The sequence below is a fragment of the Canis lupus genome, chromosome 30 (genome assembly GCF_011100685.1).
Source record: "Canis lupus familiaris isolate Mischka breed German Shepherd chromosome 30, alternate assembly UU_Cfam_GSD_1.0, whole genome shotgun sequence".
Taxonomy (NCBI): domain Eukaryota; kingdom Metazoa; phylum Chordata; class Mammalia; order Carnivora; family Canidae; genus Canis; species Canis lupus.
Window position 1 is genome coordinate 13109624 of NC_049251.1, and position 25052 is coordinate 13134675.

The window sequence follows — 25052 nt, forward strand, 5'->3', positions numbered from 1 at the left end:
TTATCATGAAGAGCTTGTCATGGGACCAGTAGTATGTACGCACAGAGTGCACTTTTGTTCTTGTCATTTAATGTAGTGAAGAATGGTCGTACTGCAGGATTGCAATTTTGGCAATGCTCTTGGCAGTTGACATTAAAATAATATCCCCAGATATAGACTTAAAGAAAATAGATGTTTTTTTCTCATTCTCTAAGGAGGCAGGGGATAAATTTAAAACATTGTTTTGTCAGTCATTGTTTACACTTAAAAACTCACCTAATATCCTTAGTATAGCCCTAGAAGAGGACTCAATTTTGATTACTTAAAGAAAGAATTAGAGACCACCCTGAAAAATATGCATGTGATTTCCATATTGAACTCCATGCTTCTAGGATTTATCATTTTGTGTCGTTACTTACACATCTATTCACAAAGAGGTAGCTGTTTCTGGAAGATGGCACTGAAAAAGTAAAGATCAGTTTGAATGAAAATCTAAATCTGGTTACCATCCTCCTCTGAATGGAAGTGAAACCTCATACCTACAGCTTTTAAAATTGCCTGACTTTTTTTGTTTTGGCCAAAGTCTGTGCTACAGATTTCTTGACTGAATTTTAGTTTTTGTTCTTTCTTGGTCTCCTTTTCATATGACTCAAGAGCATATATCTATCTCTCTCTCTCTTTGAAATCTTTCTTGATTTTTGCTTTTTAGCCCAAGGAATTCAATTAAATTCATCTGGCAGATGGAAAGCTGAGGCCCATAAGGGCAGTAACAAATACTAAAAATAATGAGAAGGATCTAAAAATATCCTGATTTGGGGTCAGAGGGATTTAATAGTACTCAGAGGTTTTAATTAATTAATTAATTAATTATTTTCTTAGTTGTCATTCCTCTTCTTTTTCTAATTCCCTTTGCTCAGGCCCTGAAAAATATTCCTTGGCCAGAATGCTGAAGCTGAAGCAAATAGATTCCTCTAGTAACTGCTAACTGCTCCTATAGTCAGAACTGATCATGAACAGTGGTCGTGAGGGCCAGATTTTTTGGGGGAAATTCTAATTTCAGAGAGGTTCTATTGTCTCAAAAATGTATAAATGAAATTTATAGCATATAGCATGCAAACTGATTCAGGGACTGGAAGACTAAGGTTAGTCTTCATGGTAAGTATTAGTCAATTGATTAGTCTGTATATCTGTGTGTGTGCATATACATATATATGCTTATATGTATATATGTATGTTTAAAGTAAACTATATGTATATGCATAAATACAAACAGATGATTCTCACTCTCTTTAGTTCCATTCTATCGAGTTGTTGCAAGCACTGAGTTAGCAAACTGAATCATTGCTCCCGGGGGAAATACAGAGTTAGATTTCTGCAAACCTCTTGTCACAACAATCTTGTCAACAGATCAATACAAAGCCCTGTTTTATGTGTATTTCTCTTTATTTTTAAAGTTTTTATTAATTTATTCATGAGACACATAGAGAGAGAAAGAGGCAGAGACATAGGCAGAGGGAGAAGCAGGCTCCATGCAGGGAGCCTGATGTGGGACTCTATCTCGGGTCTCCAGGATCACACCCTGGGCCGAAGGCAGCGCTAAACCGCTGAGCCACCCGGGCTGCCCCTGTATTTTTGTTTAAAGATACCTTATTTAATATATATTGCCAAATAATTAACATTAAACTCAAGACCAACAACACTATAACTCACCTTTGAATGAAGGTTGTCCAACACACGTATTTCTCTTTAAGACACGTCACAGCTTTCTTGTATTTAGTATCACTTGATGGCACTTCAGCACTACCCTTGGGGATCATGTTAAACAGCAAAATCAACAAAAAGTACAAAAATTCAAAAAAATGTGATAGCTAATGGACCATGAAAAAGACACTTGTTGACAATATGAGAACTGAAACAAAAAGGCAGAGTGTGGCCCCGTTTGACTTCAGCTGGAAATGTGCATCAGGTGATTCAAATTTTTCTTCCCTCTCTGTGTTGAGGGAAGAAAAATGAATGATCATGAAAACCCTGCAAATATTTTCTCTTTATGGAACGCTTCATGAATTTGTGTGTCATCCTGTGCAGGAGCATGCTAATCTCCATATCATTTCAAAATTAGTATATGTGCTGCCGAAGCAAGCATATATAAAATCTCACAAGTATTGGCTTTATGGTTATAAATACATTCTAGCAAGTAGGCAAATTTACAATTTGGAATCCACAAATAATGAGAATCGATTGTGTGTGTATATACTTGTCTTATCTAAATTAACTGCAGAGGAGAAATTTGCAAAAACTTAACAAATCTTAAAAGATTAAATTGGCAATATTAGCAATTTCTTGGGCAGTCCTAAAATGATTGGAGATTCAGCTTGACAATTTACCTAATGTCTCTATTTGCCATTGTTGATTAAAGGCGCTAATTCTTAAAAGTGCAAAACTGAGACTTTCAGTTCCCAAAAAGATGCATTTCTAATCTCTCCACAAGATTTTGTTGTTCACTTATTAATGTTATGTTCTAGCCTTGTGATTCCTAAAAAGAGAGATCTGATGGTGTCCACATACCCTACCTTTCTTGCTTCTATGTCTTCTTGACATTTAATACACTCTCTACCATATTACATGTTGGAGAAGCACCACTGTTACATATACAACATTGCTTATGCTTATGAAATTTCATTTAAAAAGGGGAAACAACATCCAAGTTAAAAGCCAGTCAAGTGTGACTATCATCAACAGATGATGTTAGTGTTTACCTATATAGTAGTTAGGTCTAATAAAAAAGTTGAATTTGAGGACCAATTTTCAGAACTTAACATGTTTATCAATAGAACAGCTTTCTTTCACTACAGAGAGTTTGAATTTCCTAGAATTCATATAAATGGGACCATATAACAGGCACTTTTTTCCTCTGGCTTCTTCATTCAGAATAATTATTTAGAAATACATCCATGTGTTTGCATGTAACAACAGCTTATTCTTTTATATTGAAAGACACTTTTCCATTTTAGGAATACACCACAATTTACTTATCCATTTGCCATTTGGGTTCTTTTAATATTTGGCTATTACAAATAAAACTGCTATGAAAACTTGAGTTCCAGTCATTTGTGGACATATAGCTTCATTTCTCTTGGATAAATACCTAGGAGTGGAATGATTAGGTCATGTATTAGATGTATATTTAGCTTTTTAAAAGCCTGATGAACTGTTTCTAAAGTGTTTGCACCATTTTGTATTCCCATCGATGTCTAAGAGAAACAGTTGTATAAGACATCCTCTTCAGTATTTAATATGATAGATCTTTTAAATTTTAGACTGTCTAATAATATGTGTTGGTATCAAATTGTGGTCTTAATTTATATTCTCCTAAGGACTAATTATGGTGAATATCTTTTCATGTACTTATTTGCAATCTGTAAATCTCCTTTTCTGAAGCATCTTTTAAATTTTTGTCCAGTTTATTGTATTATTGCAATATATTTTTGTGAAATCTTATTATTGGGTTTTGAGAGTTTTTTTAACTTGTGGATATATATTATCTACACATACTAACACACATACACATATTTCCTGTGGGGTGAGGAGGTCCAAATTCATTCTTTCACATCATGATATATAATTGACTCTGTGTAATTATTTTATACATTTCTAGAATCAGTGCTAGTATTTTATTGAAGCTTTTTGAATCTAAGGATATTGTTCTGTAGTTTCCTCCCCTTTTTTATTGCCTTCATTTGGTTGATATGATAATTATGTTCTCATATAATGATATCAGAAGTAATCCCTTATTTTCTATATTTTTCAAGAGCTTTTGAAGGATTTACATTAATTCTTTAAGTGTTTGCTAGAGTTCATTCATTAAGGGCTTCTGGGCTTCTCACTTTTGTGAGACGTTTTCTAAATTACTAATTCAAATTTTTACTTATATGTATTCTGATTTTCTATTCTTCCTAGGCCTATTTCAGTAATTTGGGTCTTTCTAGAACTAAAAAAAAATTCACCTAAATAATCTAATTCGTTGTCATATAATACAAGTATCTTCTTGCAATACTAGAATTGGTAAGCACTTTTGATGGCTCCTTTGAGGCTGATGAAGTCAGATTTATAATAATATCAGTAGGAGTTTTGTGGGGTAGTTGGCCACTTGGGTGATAACAGAGAAAGAAGAAGAAAGTGGGCTGCATGAGAGATGAGGTTTTGCTTACGAGGTGTGATTAAAAGACAGAAGAGCAAAGGAGTTTATGGTATGGCCAACAACATTACTGAAATAATGCATGATAAGAAACTGGAAAAAAAGACTGGATTGGAGATTAGCAGAAATGAAGGAGTCAGTGGATTCCCTTTTAGCTGATCTGGAGCCCCTACAGAATCCTTGAAGATCTAGGAATATGATTCTTTATATAATACAAGCCTATGCTGTACTTTGGCTTAACCTCATAAAAATACTATCAATGTGCTTGAACTCCAGAAAACTGTGCTTGTTCTCAGTCTATAAATCATGACTGAGCTGCTTCTCTTAAGGTGCCAATGATAATCTCAGTGATATCCAATCTCCAGAAGTTTGTGCTTTGTAAGACCTATAAAGCTCAATCCAATAAATCTATTCACGATTAAGATACTTTTTCATATTCATTAGACTTTCACTTTAATTAAAGGTTTATTTTTTTGTGTGGGTTTTTATTTTTAATTCTCTGTGTGTTTTTTAGAAAACATGAAAGTTGAAGCTATAAATCTAAACCTTAAATAACAAGCCTTTCTTTAGGCTTATATATTGACAAAAATTATTACTGAGATAGCTTCAATATTAATAATAACTATTAATAAACAGGTGAAAACAAGTCCACCCGGGGCTCCGGGCAACCTAATCTCAGGGGACACCTCTATTTTCAGCATCAGTGGCCCATCCTTACTAAGATATCTAGAAAAATGTTTGGGGACAAGTGGAGAAAGAGAGAAACAGACCCTCAGGCAGAATGGTACTGAAAGGAAAAATGTGCACGGTTTTACCATGTCCTACTCTTCAGATTTTCTTAGGCTCACCAAATCAGTGTGAGGAAGAACATTCCTTGCTGTACATTACTGTGTAATCAAAGTTATTTACTTGCACATTTTGGGGATTGTAAATGATTCTGACCTTTGCTAAACTATTATGCACAGAAAGGAAAACTGTCCCTTTAAAACTTGCCTCTTGATGTTAATAAATTAGGGACCTCTCACAGTTCCTTGCCAGACTCCATTTGTTGTAGTGTTGAATTGAAGTTTCCAGGTGAAATGAACAGCTGCCAAGCTAGCCTTTCAAGAAGCTGCCTTTGGGAACATAATACTTTATTACCCGTATTGTGCCATTCTACACTGAGTAGTCGTTAAAATAATGAGAGGTCTGACTAAGTGATCTATTTCAAGGTCTATTTTCTCCTTAGCTAGAGAAGCACCTTCAGACCATTCCATCCATCTGTTCTTCCTCAGGGCACAAGAAGCAAGTCAGTTGGCTGGAACTAAAGTCTTTCACCTGTTTTTTTTTTTTTTATTATTTTTTTTAAACTGAACTTATAAACTGAATTCAGTCTCTAATATGTTTATCTAAAACCGAGGTTTTGGCTTCGCTGGAATCACATCTTCTTTCACTAGTCAAGAATATTTCACATCTGTTTTGAGTTTAAAAGTTTGCCAGTTGGGGATCCCTGGGTGGCTCAATGGTTTGGTGCCTGCCTTCGGCCCAGGGCGTGATCCTGGAGTCCCAGGATCTAGTCCCGCATTGGGCTCCCTGCATGGAGCCTGCTTCTCCCTCTACCTTGTCTCTACCTCTCTCTCTGTGTGTGTCTCTCATAAATAAACAAATAAAAAATATTTAAAAAAATAAAAATAAATAAAAGTTTGCCAGTTTCAAAAAAAAAGGGGGATGCCTGGGTGGCTCAGCAGTTGAGCATCTGCCTTTGGCTCAGGGTGTGATCCCGGGGTCCTGGGATCAAGTCCTACATCGGGCTCCCTGCAGGAAGCCTGCTTCTCCCTCTGTCTATGTCTCTTCCTCTCTGTGTGTGTGTCTCTCATGAATAAATAAATAAAATCTTTTTTTAAAAAAAAGTTTATCAGTTTCCTGGGCCCACTAATCAAGGGCAGGTAGTTTTTTTTTTTTCTTTTTCTTTTTTTTTTTTTTTAATTAGCCCCTTCGAACTTTAGCCCCTTGGTATGACAGAGCAAAACTTACCATTAGTTTAGTTCTATTTCTTGCTGGCAGAGCATAATTTCCTTTTAAAAGATTTTTGGGGAAAGATGCAATGATCTTCAAAGTTGGCTTGAGCATCAAATGGCTTTTATTAAGCAACAGTTTGAGTTGAGAACAAATGAACTGAAAACATATTTCAAATAATAGAGGAAAATGTCTTTGGAAAAACCATATATTGGATCTTTCCAAAAGCAAAACAATTTAAAATTTGTGGTGCTTGGTAAAAATAAACATGTATGAATTTCACGGGAAGAAATGGAAGAAGTCCGGTTTTCTGGGAAGAATTATCTCTTGTCAGGAAGTAGTGTAACCTGTTCATAACTTCCTTATCTCCAGGAATAGTGGCAGAGAAACTATGGTAACTAACTTCCCTACATGAAGAAGAATTGTACAACTAACTGCAGTGCAATTTGTTTTTAAAATGAAGTTTCCTGGAATGTAATGCAAGATTGGAGGGAATGCAATAATACTAGAATTCTAGACACTGTAACGGGCACTGAGGGGAGCTAATTTTGTCAGGAGCCTCATTCAGTATTCCCAGACACTACTTAACGCATTCTCTACTCATAAATAAATGGTATTTACCCTTGTTCATCCTGTTCTCTCTCATAGCTTATGGAATGCTCATCCAATGTCTACTATCCAATTAAACCATTAGCTGTGGCTATACTATATATATATATATATATATATATATATATACACACATACACACACATATATATATTATATATATATACATTTTTTACTGTATACTTTCTAATCCCAAAATGACATATATATAAGTATATATATAAGTATATGTATATATACTATAATTATATATATAGTATAGTATATATAGTATAAGTGTATATAAGTATATATATAAGTATATATATAGAAGTATATAGAAGTATATATAGTATATATATACTATATATAGTATATATATTACATATATATACTTTTTTTTACTGTATACTTTCTAATCCCAAAATGACATCTTCACAGTCTTACCTCCAATTTCAGCCACTCATCTCACAGTGACAAATTTCTTGCCTTGAAGAGTCTTTCATCTTATAAGAGTAAACTTTTCCTCCTATGCTGTAGTCCTTGTGGAACTCACTCATCAAGCAGGTGTTTGCAACCTGGAATGTAGGGAGTTAAGGTCTTTAGGAACAACTTCCATTCAATGGGGTCTGGAGCTGATGGCAAAATGCTTTAGTTTATCCTCAGGTGGATGGACAACGCTGAACTATTGGACTCATTCCTATATGGAATTCTAGACTATTGGTTCTACTAACTACTATATAGTTGTGAATGTAGCCCATTTTCTGGGTGTTTTGACCAAAATGTTCATATGTACACTGGAAATATCTGAATTTTCTTCTTAGGTTTTGTAGAAAATTGGTTGTATCGTTGAATTTTGAGTCCTCAGACAGTGTGTCAAAATGGTTTACCTTGCACTGCACCAAGGGTTCTTTTGCCTTTTGCCAACTGAACAACTGATCTTCATACCTCATTAATGCCTTTTACTGGACCCTGTCTCCAGATTTATCCTTGGAATCCTTCATTTCTTCTTTTTAAAAATTTATTTATTCATGAGAGACAAACACACACACAGAGAGACACAGGCAGAGGGAGAAGCAGGCTCCATGCAGGGAGCCTGATGTGGGACTCAATCCTGGGTCTCCAGGATCACGCCCTGGGCTGAAGGCAGTGCTAAATCACTGAGCCACCCAGGCTGCCCAGAAATTCTTCTTTTCTGACAACATCAGAGGTAGTGCTTGCTCCTTGTTCCCAAGGTGGGGTCATGGAGACCCAAGAATATCCCCTTTGTTCTGGAGCTTCATTCATCCACTACCTCTTTCCCGCTGAGTTCTGAGAAGAACATCAGAGTCTTCAGCACTCATTTGTTTCATAGTCCTTTTCTAAAGGATCTTTATTTTTTTCTCAAAATTTCACAGCAAGCTAGCATCTAGGTTTATACATAGCTCTCAAATTGTTGTGTCTCCAGAGCTTGGAAATTCAAACCAGCTGACTTTTGAAATTTCTATTCCAGGATCTAAATTGCTTAGAGATTTTCAAAACCAGTTGTACCCTTTGTAAGACCTGAAGCAGGAGGTAAATCAAAGTGCCTGGCATCAGGACCTAAGGGTCACTAGCTGCAGCCAAGCATCTCAGAGTTCTCAGGAAAACCAATGACCCTCTAGTGGTCCCTGGAGCAGAGCTCAGCAGAGTGGACCTAATGGGAAGACATTTGACTTTGAAGTTCAAATTCAGTCTACATGTCAAACTCAGAAGGAAAAACTATTCACCAAGTCATATACATCATAATAAGCCTTGAAGGTTATGAGTATTTTTTTTCAAAAAGTTAAATACTTTTTCCTTGTCAGGCTATTATTAGTATACTGTCTAATCCTTACTTACAGTACAGAAGGGGGAAAATTCCATTTAAAATGTAATGAAGTGGATATTATCCCTATTTTATTGATGGAAAAACTGAGGCTCTGAAATAAGTACTTTGCTCAAATCAGAAAGTTAAAAGGTGGTAGAGGTGGCATTCAACCCAAAACCTATTTAATTTTGAAAGCTTCAGTTTGCTACAATACTATGCAGCATCCCTAGCCAAAATAAGCCCAAAACAAAACAAAACAAAACAAAACAATGCTTTGTTCAAATGGATACATTGTATTTTTACCTTGGAAAGTAAAAATTTACTTATGAGGAATATCACATATCTTCCAGGCTATCAATTTAATGTCATATTAGAAAACCAAAAATATTTACTTATTGTAATGATATACATTTCTCTTTATATCACATACCTAAAAAGTTTAGCACAGACATCTAAAAGTGGAATGGGGAACAAAGTATCATTTACTATCATTTTGATTTCTTTAGTTGTGGTTATTCTCTATCAATTTGGTGGTGAAGTTTTACTTTCAGTTCCTAAACCCCAAAATAGTAATATGGGATCATGGTGAGGTGAGTAGGTATGGTCCTGGAATGTGTATAAGTTCCATTCTCGGATTTCCTCATATAAGGGAAACAATTTCTGCTACTAGTGAAAAAGCATGGCATGTAGACGGTAACCACAATGAGTTTTGTATTTCTATTTCCCATTCTTCCTTTAAAGTTTTATTTAGAGAGATATATTCCTTTCCCGGCCCCTCAGTGAAAACTGGGGCAGGTTCATGACTTCTCTGTTCCCATTCAGGTTAAAAAAAAAAAAAAAGGAAAGAAAAATAGTCAGTTTTAGTCATAAAAAGTCATTATTCAGAAATTCAATATCCAGTCAATATCCAAAATTAATATCCAGTCCCATATAAGCATTACAATTCTAAACTTAGTGGCAGATCTCCAACTTTGTCGACTTTAGGTTGGGATGGAGGGTAGGGACATGGGTGAAGGTGGACAAAAGGTACAGACTTCCAGTTACAGATAAATTAATTCTGGTGATGAAATGCACGGTATGGTCACTATAGTTAGCATATCAAATATATATTGTATATTCATAAGTTGCTAAGGGAGTAGATCTTAAAGTTCTTACCACAAGGAAACAGAATTCGTAACTATGTGAAGTGATGGATGGTTAACTAAATTTGATAATTATTTTGAAATATATAAATATTTTGAGTCATTATGTTGTATATCTTAAACTAATACAATATGTTAGTATATTATATAGTATTATATGAGTAATTAGAATAGTTATAAGATTAAATATATCTCAAAAAAAACTGGGGAAAAGGATGATATGGTTAAGTTTAAATTAAAAAAAAAAGAATCACTGTAGTATATCTGGAGCATGTGTTTGGAAATAAAGACCATACATGCACACACAAATCTCTGATTTAGCTTACTTCAGACAGAAAGCCCGCTTGGGGAGGGTTTGAGGTACCTCTATTCTCTGTTTTCTTCATGCTTACATTCTCCATTTTCCTGCCCAGGCAAAGGCTGAGGTAGGTAGGGGTGTCTCTAGGCCAGTTCTTAGGTGCTTTACTTGTGAACAATATGGGCGTGGCAGATGGCTTAAGTTAGTGATCCTGAGTGGGCCTCGCTAATGATGAAAGCTAGATCTTTCTTTTGGGGGTGCTTTAGTTGGCCCTTCAAAAGTTACCTGCTTGTTGCCATTCTTTCCTATAGTTGTCATGATTAACTGATTAACTAGAGGTATCTATCTCTCGGATGGTCTCTTGCGACTTCTAGTTCAGCCCCCAGGCATCCAGCAGCATACTCCTAGGCTTTCTCCTGAGGTCCCTGTATCCAGAAGACCATACTCGTCAGGACCAAGAAGATTCTGTGCTTACTCTCTGAACCAAAGGCCCAGATCTGCTCAGGGAAGAACACTCCTACAACATAAGGAGTTTTGCTACCGTCTCAGGGCAGTAGGACTAAAGAGTCTATCATCAGGTATGCTACTAGGCTGCCCTACTATTGCCTTCTAGATTTCTAGGGACCTGATTAGATCCCAATGTACTTCACTTTATCTTCTTCAGGCAGGAGTCACTACTACTGTCTGTTTTTCTTTTTCTTTTCTTTTTTTTTTTTAAGATTTTATTTATTTATTCATGTGAGACACAGAGAGAGAGGTGAGACATAGGCAGAGGGAGAAAAGCAGGCTCCCTGTGGGTTCAATCCCAGGGGCCAGGGATCACGTTGAGCCAAAGGCAGACACTCAACCACTGAGCCACCCCAGGCGTCCCTACTGTCTGCTTTTTGACTGTAGGTAATATATTTCAAAACATTCTGAGTGATTTCTTTATCAAGAATGTTATCTAAACTTTACAAATAAGGCAAAAAAGATTACCATGTCTTTTCAAATTAGTATCAGAGTATCATCTGACTAACCTGTCCAGAGGCCGTCACTCTAAAAAAAGATAACATTTTTGATTTACTATTTACCAATAATTAAGTCTCAGACTCTGGAAAGTCAGATATTAACTAAATTAAAACTAAATTTTTTTTGATCAGTAGAGATGCAAACAATCTTTTTAGTAGAGAAAAGGACTGATTTCTATGGTTATGATTTTTTGTCCCATAAGATGTTATATAATTTTCTATCTAACTTTGAAAACTTATCTGGCATTTATTTTTTTCCCCTGAATATATATGTACAATATATATTTTATATATTTATATGTATGTTATAGGTTATGTTACATATGCCGTTACATGTTATATAGCATTATATATTCAGTATATTGATTTTATATATATATATATATATATATATATATATATATATACACACACATAGTTTTGTCACCAGGCTAGTTGCTCATTAATGAATTAAATAAATTATTGACCCAGACTCACTGTTATTTTGTGTGAGAGTTAACTTTTTGAAAATTATATTTTGATACTCTTGAAGCTCCCTTTCTAAACTTGAAATTAGAAGGTGTTGCCTTGCTTCTCATCCCTTGGAAGAAGGATGGTGAGATCTCAGCAAAGCAACAGCTCTGTGTAAAGAACTGTGTTCACCAATCCCTTTTGCAAAAGCCTCTCTTCACACTCTGGCCCCTTATAACATTCATGAAGTAGATGAAAAGATTTGGGATTCTGGGAACAGGTTTTGGATCATTTCATTTGAAAATTGGCATATGGAAGGTTTGTCTCTCACTTATGTTTGACTCCATGATCAACTATCATATTGACAGTTCAGTCAGCCTGAGACACAAAGTCATCCTCTAACTTCTTGTTTTCCTACTAACAAAATAAAAGAATAAACTGACTGAATGGACAAAGGCAGTTATGATTACTTTTGACTTTTGACTCATTTGTAGGAAACCAAGTTCGCACATTTGGAACACCTTTTTATTTAAGAAATCCTTTTAATTCTCAATGTGGATTCAGCTGGCAATATTCTTTGAACCTCACATTTTCAAAATATCTATGTCTAGAAACTTCTGAAAGAGGTCAGTATCGATTGGTCTGGCTTCTATCATCTGTGAAGCTGAGAATGCTTCGCTATTTATGTAGAGCAGATACAAGGCAGGTGGTGAGCAAGGACATAGAGGACAGACAGTGACCTCATCTCAAATATTGTCTTCTTATATATGTAACATGATCGTTCTGTTTAAAGTGACTTTGAAGACTATTAGACTTCTTATGTAAAACCTATATTCAAAAATACTTTCTAAAATCCTTTATAAATGATCAACTGGGAATCATTTATCTGATTGTGATTATGACCCCTCACCATGTTTTAATATCAATTATGGAGATGTGCTCCAGTAACATAAAAAGTTCTGTGGTATGTGTCTGTATACAACTTGAAAACTTGAAGACAAAATAAATGCAAGACATTTCATTTAACATAGACTCTGAACACAGTGTGAGTATTTGCAATTACTGACTAAGCAAGATTGACAAGAACTTTCAGGCTGGGATTTTCTTTGCTTATTGCATTTCATTTTCAGATGATCAAAACTTTGGAAAATGATAATGTCAGTATAGGCAAGCCCAAAGAGGTTGCAATCTTTGGTTAGAGGCATAAGGTGATGTAAGCTTAACAATTACGAGATTTCTACAAAGTTTTAGATTTTTTAAAAAGTAAAAATATTTGTTCATTGCAAACATTAGGATCCAGAGTTGATTGATTATCATTATAGTGCTATATTTTCTTGGAAAATACTAAATACAAAATACTCCTTCATTTTCCATTTTATATTCAGGCCCTGCAATCTTTAAAACGTTTGAAATGCAAGTTGTAAAATGCAAGTTTAAAAGAGAATTCATTGTGCCAGAATTGACAGAGGGCAGCAGAAAACTTACAAGCTGTCCTCTAGTCGATTCAGAAAGTAATTAATTGCAGCTGCTGTTTTGCAGCAAGCTGGGGAAATGTCACCAAATACAGAAAACTCCAAAAAGAATGACAAGGCCTTCCTGTAATTTTCCCAGCCTAAACAGAAAGGAGATGAATGCATTGTGACTGCTGTAGGTAATGAGACTTTGTAAGATTATTATAAATAGGGTGCATAATTAGTGTTCTACAGTTCAGTAAGCATTTTGTGTTGTTTTTGTGAATTTGGAGTAGGCCCCAATGGCTTGACAAAACATTCACTCTCTCTAAACCAGGCAAACATCTTGGCTTCTGACACTGCTTCCAAATACACTGACCGTCAATTACTTGTGAAGATAAATTTAGAAAAGAATCAAAACATTAACGACAAGAAGAATTAACAGTGAGTTAGTGGCTACCATGTGTCAGCAATGTGCTATTCACTCTACAAACTACACATTACCTGTATTATCTCATTTAACCTGCATCAGGCAATTATTGCTATCCTCTTTCATAGATGAGAAACTTAGGTCTGAAGAGGTAAACTTAACCAATATTCATAGATAGCAAACTATTTGAACCTACATCTATATAATTTGAAATTCTTGATTCTCTGAATTATACCATCTTACTCTCCAGGTTCTGCAAGGGATGGGAATTTATATAGTGGATTTTTTCCTTTGAGCAGCTCTTTGGAGTTATGTTTATTATGCTTTTTAGTGAAAAATGTTCCAGAAGAGCAAATGCATTCACTATGGAGAGGCTGGCGAAGGGAGGCATTACAAAGGAAAAACAAAAACATGTTGAAATTGTTAATAGAGGAGTGTCAGGCATCATCCATCATTCTGTACTTGTATTTGTAAAAGGGAGCTCATAAATATCCAAAAGTTTTCATTTATTTTCGGTAAGGATTAAAAATAAGAAGACTAAAAATAATATGACTATCTGATTCTAAAATGAAAAGAAGGCATCATCAGCTTAGAAGAACCCAGTAAAAAGGAAGAAATACATATCTCTTTGTATCAAGAAAAAAAAAAAAACCCTGTAATTTAGCTCACAAATGTCATGACCAAAGACATTGAAAACTATGGTATGAACTAAGGATCTGTATAATCAGGGACTCATGGGAAAGAAAACATAGGGAAAGAGAGTAAGCCATGTTTCTGAGGAGCACCTTACCATGCATTAGTTGGGAAATGTTATAAAATAATGCAATCAAAAGACCCAAGGGACAAGGGCTTAAGAATTACAGAAGCTTACTATTCTTTCACAAAATAGTTAAAAATAAGCCCATAACCACTAGGAAAACTCTGTCATGCTCAAGATATATCTTCATTTCTGGATGCTTGGCATCTGCATCTGCATCAGATGTGTATGTGCCAGTCAATGGCAAAGAGGAGAGGGTCAAGGAGAAAACAGACTTAGTCATCTATAATTAAGATCCAAAAGTGGGACATAAACCACTGCTGCTTAGAACTTGGTCATCTAGCCACAAGGGCTCCTAATTGGCCATGTGCTCAGCTAAGACTCTGGAAGGAGAGTATGAATATCGGTGGACAACTACCAATATCTGCCATACTCAGCCGGAAGGAAAGAAAGTAGGTGGCTTAGCCAGAGGAAACATCATTGTCCAAAGTTTGAATTGAGGATTTCCTTCTGTCTCCTCAAACTCTCTCCTCTTTGTCTGGATACCTTTTTATCCTATCTCTGGAGGACTGTAAAGTAGAGAAAAGAAATAAATAGCTGTTAAGCATGCACCTTAAATGTTAAGGTGTTTTGGTGCCAAAATCCCATCATTCATCATTCCACCTTTTTCAGGTTGATAACGTTCAAAAAACCAAAACAAAACAAAAAAAATAAGTAAATGAAAAATAAAGGGCCAACATTATTTATTGTCAGACAAAATATTATACAAACAAACATAGGGCTTTTCTAGATTTCATTGTTTTCTTCAGGAAATATTAGCCTGAAAGCCAAAGTATATTGTCCTACATCTTTTTGGAATCTATGGAGTCAACTCTGAATCTCTTTATCCTATAAGTCATATGAACAAGAATGAAAAGTATGCTTCACACACACCTCTCCTCCCCCAATCTGAGATGGAACTGAAAGTGAGAAGAGGCTGGTGGACCCTGTCCAACGTGTGCCTACCTCATAACTTCCAGACACAGAAAAGAGAATGCTGCATTTGGCTGAAAGAACTGAAACTAGGGACCACTAATGGTTGGGTGCATCTTATGTTACATTCACTATTTAGCTCTGACCAATGACTTCAGCTTCTTCTCCTTTTGGGGAGGTAGTTAGCAATTAGTAGAGACAGAAAGGATGGTAAAGGCAGAATTTCTTTCCTTTTCAGATTGAAGTATGAAAAAAAGAATAAGAAAATAACACACTAGCCACTGCAGAAGAAAGTACAACAAAACAAGTCATACAGCCACTGATTGGTCCCTTCTACTAAAGTGGTAATTCAAAAACCAAAAAACTTCAATAAGCCCAGGTATGATTTCTATATGTTGGAAGAATCTAAAGGAAACAAGATGCAAATACACATCCATACCTCTTCCTCCATGATTTCTATATGTTGGAAGAATCTAAAGGAAACAAGATGCAAATACACATCCATACACAGGAGAAAACATGCTACATAAAACCTGGATAGTAAGCATTTTTGATCTGGGTGAGTTGGGATGAAGAATTCCCTGCTCTCAGTTATGAGTGGTCATGCTCCTCCATTCAGGAAAGGCTGTTGTTCCAAATAAGCATATATGATTTGACCTGCTTGTGTGTACTACACCTTAAAGATTGTTTCTAGGGGCCCTAACAGGAGCCTGAGTCTTTATTTATATCTCACTATTCAGATGGCTGCTTGCTGAAATTGAAGGGAAGTTAAACTGAATCTTTCAATTTGTGGTCCTTGATTAGTCTATGGACCCAAACCCTAAATTTAGTGTGTGTGATTATAAGCCTCATTTTCCCATTATTAAAATGAAAATACTAACATATTGAAATCATTGGATCATTATGAAGATGAACCAGCATTATGAACACCAGGCATTTAACACAATACCTGATGTGATGCAATAATGTAATACATTATTAAAATTGTTGTTATGGATTTCATTTGCCATACAATATGGTAAGTTCTGAGGATGAAAGAACAATTAGCATATTTTTTTGTTTCAACAGGTATACAACCTAATAAAGAGAGATATGGTATTTTGAAGAGATGGGGGGTTGAGAGTCCTCATTTGATTAAGGGGCCCTGAACCAAGAAGCAGTAGAGTTTGAAAAGCCAGTAGCTTGAGGTACACTCACCAGCCAACGGGGGGCTGGTAGGGTGCCAGGGATAGAGTGAAATCCTGATCTTTGTTGTCTTCTTGACCATTTTCTGTTTTGACAGCAAACAGATCTCCGCAGGTCAGAAATAGAAAGGTCATTGATATTTCAGAATTTCAAGAATCTGATGATGCTGATGAAGATTATGGAAGAGATGCAGGCCCTCTAGCTAAGAAAATTCACTCATTTTCCCAGGAAGCAAAAATAAGAGGCAATTTGGAAAGAATTCACAGGAAGATAGTGAGGACTCTAAAGAAAAAGATGTGGAGACCAAGAAGGGTGATTCTCACTCAGCAGAAGACAGTGAAGATAAAAAGATCATCGAAATATGTGTCAGCAATGGCAAGCAGCCTCTAAAGCAGCTTCCAATCAGAGAGAGAGAGATGCTCATGAAAGATGAGGGCAGTGAAGAACAAGAGGAGGTTGAAGCACCACTCCAAGAGAAAGATTCCAGCAGTGATGAAGATTTCCTAATGGAAGACTATGATGATAATGACTATGGCAGTTCCAAAAAAAAAAAGAAAAGAAAAACAAAAAGATCCCTATGAAGTCCAATCCTGAGATAAAAGAAAATGCCCAAACCTAAGCCAAAGGCTACAGTGAGGCCAAACCCCCTGTGAGAGGCAAAGGGAAGGTAGGTCACTCCACAGCTTTAAAGGTATCAAAGGAAAAGGCTCCTTCTCCCAACGAAAAGGAGAAACCAGATAGCTCTCCAGAAAAGAAGCCCTCTGCAAGCCATCCACCTGAAAAATCTGGGGATAACGGGTCTGAAGATGAAGCTCAGTCTGTGGAGGATTAAAAAGTAATGATGGTTTGGGGAGATATTTTATTTAAAAAAAAAAGAGAAAAAAGAAAAAAGGAAAAAGAAAATCTACTTCAGATAGAACATAGTTTTGGCTATGGTTTGATTCATGGACTTTCAGTGCTTTTATCCTTTTCTTGAAAATCTCTCTTTTTAAAGAAAATGCTTAAATTTAATTTACTTGTCTATTGGTCCTCTCTTTGCCATCATCCCTCTTTCTGACCCCTTCCCAATAAAGCCATGTGAAAGTAATCACTGGATTGACTGCTTCATCTTTTGATTTTTTAATGGAGTATATGACAATTGTAAAGCAGTAAGATTTGAGAACACTATGGAAATTTCTTTTTTTTTTTTTTTTCCTAAACAGTAGCAAGTTGAACCGCAATCAAAAAACATAGAAGGGTTTTAGTTAAAAATGATTGCTTCTTTCTTTATCTGGGGTTAAAAAAAATCAGTTGTCATCTAATACAAGTTTATATGTCTATTATACACAAATATAGGTATCTAAAAAAATCATGATGTTAAACCCCAATTGATGGGGCACAGAGGAGATAAAGATGATTTCTAAATTATTACTGAAAGTATTCATATTTTTTACCTTGGGGTCAAGGAAGGGAATGGTGTTAACTGACCTTGTTTGGAGGTGTGTGTGTGTGTGTGTGTGTGTGTGTGCGTGTTTTAAATTTCATCACTCGTTATCTCAAAGAGACCAGGAGCCAGTGATCCTTTTATCTTGCTACAGTCTTTCAGGAACTTAAAAAAAAAAAAAAAAAAAAAAAAAAAGGTCAGGGGCCGCTAAAACTTAAATCACTCTTTCCTATTTCATTTTCTAATGGTTCTTGTTTTTAAGTACATATGTATCTATTGTTTCCTGGATAAAATTTTACCAAGGCTGAAAAAAAAAGAACCTTAGAATTTAAATGGCAAGATCTATGCACTAGAGTATATTTCTTCTTAACTGACATTTAGGTTTTAAGCAAATAAAGTACCAATTAATGTGAAACTCGAGAGAGAGATGAAAAGAAGTTTGCACAATAGAGTAATACTTGTTCTGAAATAGATGTATCCGAAGAGTATGTTTTTTAAAGGGAACACATGTTTTGCCTAATTTAATTCAAAAGAAAAAAAAAAGAAAATTTTGAAACTGCAGTTTACTCTCTAAATCCCCATGTATAAGGAGAGTCCCACCTGCAATTTCACCCATTTCAAGAAATTGAGTACCACCAATTTAGGTTGTCTTGCTTGATCCCCATAGCTGCAAACTACATCTCTTGCTTCACATCTTTATGTTCAAAATCTATCTCCATCCCACTTAGCTTGTGAAGGGTGAATGGCATTTTCATGTGTAGTGTTTATAAATATCTAGAGATAATGTACACCAAGCAGCTAGTAGGTATTCAATATATTTTCTGATTCAATAAAAGGGACCTAGTCAAACTAAGAGGATGTCTGAATGACAAAGAAATGTTTCCACCTGGAACAGCCTTTCTAAATGATTAGAATTGCTTATGCCCCAACAAATGCCCTTTCCTACTTTTCAGTTAAAAGGATGGAGGGTCCAGCTGGGGATTACAAAAACAGAGTGAAAGCTAGGTTAGGGGCACTAGAAAGAGAGTGTAGGAATCAGGCAGCTTTCTGATTTTAAAAAGTTTAAGAAGGCAATCACTAAAAATAATTTCATTGTCATATCAGGGATCCTTCCCCTTTTAATAAATATCGGATGAAATCTCTTGACTTTTAACTTGCCAATAAGATTAATGGGAGAAAAAATTTGTGGAGATAGGACACAGAATAACCTGACAACTGCATTGAATTTATACCTGCATACAATGGACAGAATGACTTATATCATAGGAATCAGTGTGGCTATGTATAAGAATTTGCCAAATGTGTGAAAGAATGAGAAATTGATAGCTTCCTGGTAGTTCCTAGGAAATGAATACTTGCAATAGCTTGGTCTTTCATGCCATGTTGTCTATACTTAGCATATTCAAGTACTTTACCAGCTATGGATGCTTTTCTAATTTCTGATCACTCCTGGGACTGGTTTCCCAAACCAGATCGGCTTTTTTGCTCCAAGAAACATGTGCTGAGGTTCGCAGGCATTTCTACTTCTTCTGACATTTATGTTTCCTCCAGTGTCCCTTTCCCACATCTTCCAAAATAGGACATGTTCAGTGATATGAAATGTGTTGTCTGACAATGTGATCAATAGAGCAGAAACCTGCCTCCAGACACCCTGGGACCTATGTCTCATATTCATAAAAGGAGTTATTACTTTGGGTGCTGCTAGGCTGTGGAGTCTCTCCATTTTTATTAATTGTATCTCTCAGCTGCACTGGATAGGAAAGAGCTGCTGCTTTATGAGTTTTCTCATTTCCCCAATCCTGCAATGTTTTGGACTCTGAATGGGGCAAAAAAGTAATTCACGAAAGTAGCAGTTGTTGTTTGTCTCATACAATTAAATTCCTAGAATTGACTCCAGAGGTGATGTTCTGAGGGGAAGCAGTGTATATTGGTCATAAATGTCTTTGCCATTTGTTGAAATTGGAGTTCGATTTGGAGATGAAATCTGATAAAGTAAACAGAGAGCAAGACTGGAGTTAGGACACATAAGTTATTGCCTGAGTACTTCTGCTGACTGGGAAGATTTAGCTAGATCATGCTTTTCTGTGCTACAGTTTCTTCCTTTGCAAATGTTGATAGCTTGTGCTATTCTTCTGGAAGATGAAGGAATTTTCTTTGTAATTATGTGTATATAGTAAGGTAATCAATATAAAAACTCTAAATTATAGCCAAGGCATGCAATCTGCAGTCACATAGTACCCTAAGCTTGGTTTAATGGTCAACTCTCACTGCCTTGAAACTTTTAATAATTTTGAGCAAGGGGCCCAACATTTTCCTCTTGCACTTGATTCTATAAATTATGTAGACAGTCCTGCTTATGGAATATCCAACTGTAGCTAAGGAAACTTGATAGATACAGATTTCTACACTATAAACCATAAATTATTTTTTTCAATGATATAAACTAATATTTCATCCAATGTTTTCAAACAGAACTTGTTTTTTAGTTCTTACCTCATAAAAGTACTCAATATTAACTACCTTATTATAATACTGACAGAAGTAATTTCTGCTCAATTTTATAGGATCCAACCATCATTATCTTATGGGAAAATTAGTAAAATCTCCTGGGAGAAAGAAACTTATAAATTAGAAAAATTCTCTTTGGGTCAAGAATATATATATATATATACTTTAGTACTTTTGAAAAGACTGTAATTTTTACATAGAAACTGTGTTCTAGCACCTAAAGTCCCGGTGGCTGAATCAGGAAGAAGCCTAGACACAAGTTAACCCAGCAACACCTAGCAGAATGGCAGCCACCGCTGTGTCTCTCATACAAGGAATAGAAGGGAAGGGAGAAGAAATGGGTAGGAAATATCAGAAAGGGAGACAGAACATAAAGACTCCTAACTCTGAGAAACAAACTAGGGGGGGGTGGAAGGGGAGGTGGGCGGGGGGTGGGGGTGAATGGGTGATGGGCACTGAGGGGGGCACTTGACGGGATGAGCACTGGGTGTTATTCTGTATGTTGGCAAATTGAACACTAATAAAAAATAAATTTATTATTAAGAAAACAAGCTATGATAAATAATTTTTTCTGAAAATATCGAATAAAATGCATCAGTAACATTAACAACATATATGTGGGGAGGGTGCATGCTATGACTAGCCAGTTCGGTTGTTAGATACATTAGAGCTATGACATTATTTTTGTCCTTATCCTTTTTTTAGCCTTCTCATATAGATCTAATAAGTTGGAGGTTGTTTCTCAGGAATAGAGACTTTTTGCTGTTTGTTTGTTTGTTTGTTTTTGCAAGGGGAAGGAAGGGTGTGAGGTTGTTATTCATTCAAGTCCACATACATACAATCTAGAGATGAGCCACTCACAAACAGTACCCTCTTGTAGTCCCAGTTCTTCACTTATTTAATTGGCCAATCACAAGATTCATGATGTTAGATGGTGTACAGAAGAAATCCCATCTTTCATATTATATGCAAGTTGTCATTATATTCCTTTTGTCATAAACAAAAACATATGTTTGTTTCAGGGAGCTTAAGTTTTGTTTGGAATACAAGCATTATAAACAGATGAGGAGGGCCACCTAATTTAGACTAGGAAGGTAAAGAAAAAAAAACACACTTAAGTACCTAAATGATATTAGTAGCTAGCTTGAAGCCACAATTTGACCTTTAAGTTAGCCTGGAAGCAAAAAGTATGAAGCAAAAAATAGATAGGTGGACTGTGTATGATGAAAGGTATAGTCTGGTCAAATATGAGAAAAATAAAGTAACTGAGGTTGAGAGACCTAACTAAGCTTTAATGAAAAAATAACAAACATTAGTTAATGGGAGATGACCTGTATTCAAGGTCAGTGGAATCTGACCATGAGAAGTCAAGTTTAGAGTATCAGGTTCTTTTGGAGAATATTTTCTTCTCTTTAAGAAATGCTATATGCAAATTCTGAGGTCATGGACGCTATTGTTCGCTCTCATATCACAAGGTTTATAGAGAATATTCTCGGTAATAAGCCTTCTATATCCTGTGTTGAGTAATGGAATGAATTGTCTAGCTAGTATGTAAGCAAGGAAGTTGAAAATAACTAGCCATATTTGTCCAAGTGAGACCAAACTGAACTATAACTAAGCAGTCCACCTATAAATTGTCTTCCTGGACAAATTCCCTATACTTTAGTAAGATACTCTTTATACATAAATAAGGATTCTGTTTATTCTATCTAGACAGAGAGAGAAGGGGTACATACTGATTTATTAATGGAGGGAAAATTTTATTAAAGCTCTTATTCTACTTTCCTAGAGAAGTTTTAAGTGATGTTTCAGAGTCTAAAATATCATTTTTAACTCTTTCTTTTGTATGTCATTGTTCTGCTATTTAATCTTCTCTGTTGGCAGAGTTTGTGAGGGTATTAAGGAACTAAGGACTTCTTCCTAATGACAATCTAGGAACATTTGTACTTTGAATAATGAAAGCAATGAAAACTAGTGGTAAATAGCATCCAGAATTTTTATCTAGGTCAGTTGAAAAACACATAACCAAGTCTAGGAAATAATAAATTCTCTTATAATTGATTTTTTGGTAAAATTCTAAACTGTTGAAAAATTTGCATATATTTCTATTTGTTTTTCTTATATTTGAGTATTTAAAAAAAAAAAAAACCTTAATTCTAAACTCTGAAAAAGGTGCATTTATGAATGTGATTTTAACTATAGAGAAACTATACCAAGGAGAAGCTATTTATTTAGTTGATGACAGTATGTTAATATAAATCTGTGACATGCATCATGTGAGAAACTATTAAAATTATATCAATTAAAGCCAATGCCTTGAAGAAATAATGGAACTCAAGTGAAAATATTTTTAATAAAAACATTATAAAAGAAACTCAATGTAATTAGTTTTTAAAATATTTTGAGCTTTGATTTTTTTTAAATTATAAGTAGTTATATATTGCGAGGAAAAAAAGACTAATTAGTGGTTGATTCCTTAGGCAATAGAATAAAATCTATTGTTACAGAGAATAATTTTTTAAAAATCTAATGAAGAAATGTAAGCTCAAATCCCTTATATTAGGTAATTAAATGAGTCATGTTTCATATATTTGATCAAAGAATACTGTGAGGAGAATAAAGTTAGTAGAGCAAAAATCAATTATTTTGATTCCTGGGCATCTTGTTTTGTTTATTCATGAATTAATATTCTATGGCCTCAGATTCTTCTGCTAACTACAGTCTCACAAAGTATGCAGTTTGTCATATTGGGGCCCAAGAGATGGCATATGTATTATTTTCAGAATCACTCAGGAAAATAAGTTTCTTAGATAGCGGACCAACATTTTATTTTCCCTAAGTATACACTGCATTTAGCAGGAATGAAGAAAGGCAATGAAAAACTAGTAAACAAAAGGAATGTTTACTATTCTAGTTTTCTCTTTCCAATTTTTATTTACCTTTCTTCTTCAAAACAAATAAACAAACACTCTTTACTCGCCCCCACCCTCACCCCCACCACACCCCACCCCACCCCCGGCAAAAACAACGACAAAAAACCTGAGATACTGTCAAGGGGTGAGAGATCTATTTAATCAGAGTTCCCTTAAAAAATCCCAAAAATTTCCAAGTGGATTCTGTGCTGGAATGTCTGTATGAACTTTGGTAGAACAGTACCAGAACAAGGTCAACAGGACTTAGGTATCTCAGTGCCAGAGGGCCCCCTGCTGTATATGTATGGAGGCCCCATGGTCCTTGAAGATCATACTATGATAAACTCAAGAGCTCCTGTTCAGAGATTTGAGAAACGTTTGATGTACATCATTATTCTTAGTTTGGATATGACTTGCTTAATTTTATTCTGAGGTTTGTTAGGTATTTAAAAGTTTGACTTGCTCAAGAGTTCTAAAGGTTCGTTAGCTATTTAAAAGTTTGTATCTCCCCTTGTAGGTCGACAAAGCCTTCACAATAATAACTATTGGGAGTTTAAAATTCTTGCTTTCTGTTTTTTGTTTTTGTTTTGTAATGAGACTTCTTTCACTCTTGGCTAAAATTTGACCTGTTCTGCCTTTATCTAAGTTAATTTTCATATCCACTAATAGTATGCGGGTTATTTTTACCCTTTTATTTTTTTTTTAATTTTTATTTATTTATAATAGTCACACAGAGAGAGAGAGAGAGAGAGAGAGAGGCAGAGACACAGGCAGAGAGAGAAGCAGGCTCCATGCACCGGGAGCCCGACGTGGGATTCGATCCCAGGTCTCCAGGATCGCGCCCTGGGCCAAAGGCAGGCGCCAAACTGCTGCGCCACCCAGGGATCCCTATTTTTACCCTTTTAAAGATTTCTGGAAAAAATGAAAAAAAAAAAAAAAAGAACCACCTGTAGTAAAGATGGCTATAAGTTCTTTGCTATTCTCTATGTAAAGTATGAGGTCTTATCCCTCCCTGCCTTGAGCTGGCACTGGCTTTTTGGGCATATTAACCAGTGTAATACGACACAAATTACCTTCTGCAATTCTGAGGCTAAATAATAACAAATTTTGCAGTTTCTGCTTGGATGTCTTAGTACATTCCCTTTGGAATTCTGAGACTATACAATAAGACAGAGGTCCCAGTTGAGTTCATACTTCCAGTCTTTCCATCAAGGTAACAACTACGTGAGTAACCATCTTGGATTCTTAGTTTAAGATGAATGCTGAGTCTCCTAGGCTAAAAGAGAAAAAGAGAATAAAAACAATAAGATGACTCTACAAAAGACTGGAGATTGAGTTGGAGACTATTAAAAAAATAGAAGTTCAGAAAATAGCCTTACCATGACAAAACAAAATAATTCAGCAGTAGAAAGAGAGGAATATACTATGAGTAGGGAAACTATGATAGGGAAAGCAGATATGAAAACTGATGAATAAGAATACTGGTTACTGAAAAATGAAAAGAAGAATTGAAGGTAGCCACGAATAGGAAGGAGTCCCAAGAGCAGTATATAAATTCTCCCCAAATTCTTGACTGACCCCTGAACCTTGGCATTCAATAATCACAGAGTAAACTACAGCTGGAATACTGACATATTAGTCAGTTTTCCTTAAACAGTTTTCTTAATAAGCCTTCACAGTGACTATTGTTTATATTTTATTGGCCACTTTCAGTTGTAATGAGGTTAAAAATATAGTCTTCTTTCTTTTTTTTTTTTCCACTGTAGATTACTATCAGCAGAAATAAAATAGAATTTCTGTCTATAAAGGAGAAGAGAATTCTAGGCACCTACCTGGAATTAAATATCCGCCCCCCTCCCCCAAGTTAAACACTTTGCAGATATAGGAATGCTGAAATAGATTAATGAGTTGTGACTACAACCTAATCCTCAC

The 25052-nt window shown here is 35.4% G+C and overlaps 2 long non-coding RNA genes and 1 other non-coding gene across 3 annotated transcripts in view; 1 reads left to right on the forward strand and 2 right to left on the reverse strand.

The window, feature by feature from the left end:
* The window catches only part of LOC100684547, a 55583-nt gene extending 38367 nt beyond the window's left edge, over positions 1–17216 (forward strand). Inside the window, exons 4-5 of the long non-coding RNA XR_005381608.1 lie at positions 15331–15471; positions 16375–17216. This is a non-coding gene — a long non-coding RNA (uncharacterized LOC100684547). The remainder of the gene's footprint in view (positions 1–15330; positions 15472–16374) is intronic.
* Positions 1–25052, reverse strand: part of LOC111093360 — a 64394-nt gene that overhangs the window by 16177 nt on the left and 23165 nt on the right. The window contains exons 2-3 of the long non-coding RNA XR_005381609.1: positions 7205–7335; positions 1690–1784 (exon numbers count right to left, since the gene is read on the reverse strand). This is a non-coding gene — a long non-coding RNA (uncharacterized LOC111093360). The remainder of the gene's footprint in view (positions 1–1689; positions 1785–7204; positions 7336–25052) is intronic.
* LOC119866987 lies at positions 2021–2122 on the reverse strand. The gene has a single exon (XR_005381932.1). It is a non-coding gene; the product is annotated as a U6 spliceosomal RNA (small nuclear RNA).